Genomic DNA, 2,500 nt, shown 5'->3' with positions numbered 1-2,500 from the left:
CCTCCTCTTTCTTTTATTTTCTCTCTCTTCTCCTTTTCTTTATCTTGTTGTCTTCCTCCTCTTTCTTTTATTTTCTCTCTCTTCTCCTTTTCTTTATCTTGTTGTCATCCTCCTCTTTCTTTAATTTTCTCTCTCTTCTCCTTTTCTTTATCTTGTTGTCTTCCTCCTCTTTCTTTTATTTTCTCTCTCTTCTCCTTTTCTTTATCTTGTTGTCTTCCTCCTCTTTCTTTTATTTTCTCTGTCTTCTCCTTTTCTTTATTTTGTTATCTTCCTCCTCTTTCTTTTATTTTCTCTCTCTTCTCCTTTTCTTTATCTTGTTGTCTTCCTCCTCTTTCTTTTATTTTCTCTCTCTTCTCCTTTTCTTTATCTTGTTGTCTCCCTCCTCTTTCTTTTATTTTCTCTCTCTTCTCCTTTTCTTTATCTTGTTGTCTTCCTCCTCTTTCTTTAATTTTCTCTCTCTTCTCTTTTTCTTTATCTTGTTGTCTTCCTCCTCTTTCTTTTATTTTCTCTCTCTTCTCCTTTTCTTTATCTTGTTGTCTTCCTCCTCTTTCTTTTATTTTCTCTCTCTTCTCCTTTTCTTGATCTTGTTGTCTTCCTCCTCTTTCTTTTTTTTTCTCTCTCTTCTCATTTTCTTTATCTTGTTGTCTTCCTCCTGTTTCTTTTATTTTCTCTCTCTTCTCTTTTTCTTTATCTTGTTGTCTTCCTCCTCTTTCTTTTATTTTCTCTTTCTCCTTTTCTTTATCTTGTTGTCCTCCTCCTCTTTCTTTTATTTTCTCTTTCTCCTCTTTTTCTTTATCTTGTTGTCTTCCTCCTCTTTCTTTTATTTTCTCTCTCTTCTCCTTTTCTTTATCTTGTTGTCTTCCTCCTCTTTCTTTTATTTTCTCTCTCTTCTCTTTTTCTTTGTCTTGTTGTCTTCCTCCTCTTTCTTTTATTTTCTCTCTCTTCTCCTTTTCTTTATCTTGTTGTCTTCCTCCTCTTTCTTTTATTTTCTCTCTCTTCTCTTTTTCTTTGTCTTGTTGTCTTCCTCCTCTTTCTTTTATTTTCTCTTTCTCCTTTTCTTTTTGTTGTGTTCCTCCTCTTTCTTTTATTTTCTCTCTCTTCTCCTTTTCTTTATCTTGTTTCTTCCTCCTCTTTCTTTTATTTTCTCTCTCTTCTCCTTTTCTTTATCTTGTTGTCTTCCTCCTCTTTCTTTTATTTTCTCTTTCTCCTTTTCTTTATCTTGTTGTCTTCCTCCTCTTTCTTTTATTTTCTCTTTCTCCTCTTTTTCTTTATCTTGTTGTCTTCCTCCTCTTTCTTTTATTTTCTCTCTCTTCTCCTTTTCTTTATCTTATTGTCTTCCTCCTCTTTCTTTTATTTTCTCTCTCTTCTCTTTTTCTTTGTCTTGTTGTCTTCCTCCTCTTTCTTTTATTTTCTCTCTCTTCTCCTTTTCTTTATCTTGTTGTCTTCCTCCTCTTTCTTTTATTTTCTCTCTCTTCCCTTTTTCTTTATCTTGTTGTCTTCCTCCTCTTTCTTTTATTTTCTCTCTCTTCTCCTTTTCTTTATCTTGTTGTCTTCCTCCTCTTTCTTTTATTTTCTCTCTCTTCTCCTTTTCTTTATCTTATTGTCTTCCTCCTCTTTCTTTTATTTTCTCTCTCTTCTCTTTTTCTTTATCTTGTTGTCGTCCTCCTCTTTCTTTTATTTTCTCTCTCTTCTCCTTTTCTTTATCTTGTTGTCTCCCTCCTCTTTCTTTTATTTTCTCTTTCTCCTTTTCTTTATCTTGTTGTCTTCCTCCTCTTTCTTTTATTTTCTCTCTCTTCTCCTTTTCTTTATCTTGTTGTCTTCCTCCTCTTTCTTTTATTTTCTCTCTCTTCTCCTTTTCTTTATCTTGTTGTCTTCCTCCTCTTTCTTTTATTTTCTCTCTCTTCTCCTTTTCTTTATCTTGTTGTCATCCTCCTCTTTCTTTAATTTTCTCTCTCTTCTCCTTTTCTTTATCTTGTTGTCTTCCTCCTCTTTCTTTTATTTTCTCTCTCTTCTTCTTTTCTTTATTTTGTTGTCTTCCTCCTCTTTCTTTTATTTTCTCTCTCTTCTCCTTTTCTTTATCTTGTTGTCTTCCTCCTCTTTCTTTTATTTTCTCTCTCTTCTCCTTTTCTTTATCTTGTTGTGTTCCTCCTCTTTCTTTTATTTTCTCTCTCTTCTCCTTTTCTTGATCTTGTTGTCTTCCTCCTCTTTCTTTTATTTTCTCTCTCTTCTCCTTTTCTTGATCTTGTTGTCTTCCTCCTCTTTCTTTTATTTTCTCTCTCTTCTCCTTTTCTTGATCTTGTTGTCCTCCTCCTCTTTCTTTTATTTTCTCTCTCTTCTCCTTTTCTTTATCTTGTTGTCTTCCTCCTCTTTCTTTTATTTTCTCTCTCTTCTCCTTTTCTTTATCTTGTTGTCTTCCTCCTCTTTCTTTTATTTTCTCTCTCTTCTTCTTTTCTTTATTTTGTTGTCTTCCTCCTCTTTCTTTTATTTTTCTCTCTCTTCT

Source organism: Penaeus vannamei, chromosome 25 (genome assembly GCF_042767895.1).
Source record: "Penaeus vannamei isolate JL-2024 chromosome 25, ASM4276789v1, whole genome shotgun sequence".
Taxonomy (NCBI): domain Eukaryota; kingdom Metazoa; phylum Arthropoda; class Malacostraca; order Decapoda; family Penaeidae; genus Penaeus; species Penaeus vannamei.
The sequence above is the reverse complement of the archived record's forward strand: the minus strand, read 5'-3'. Positions refer to the sequence as shown.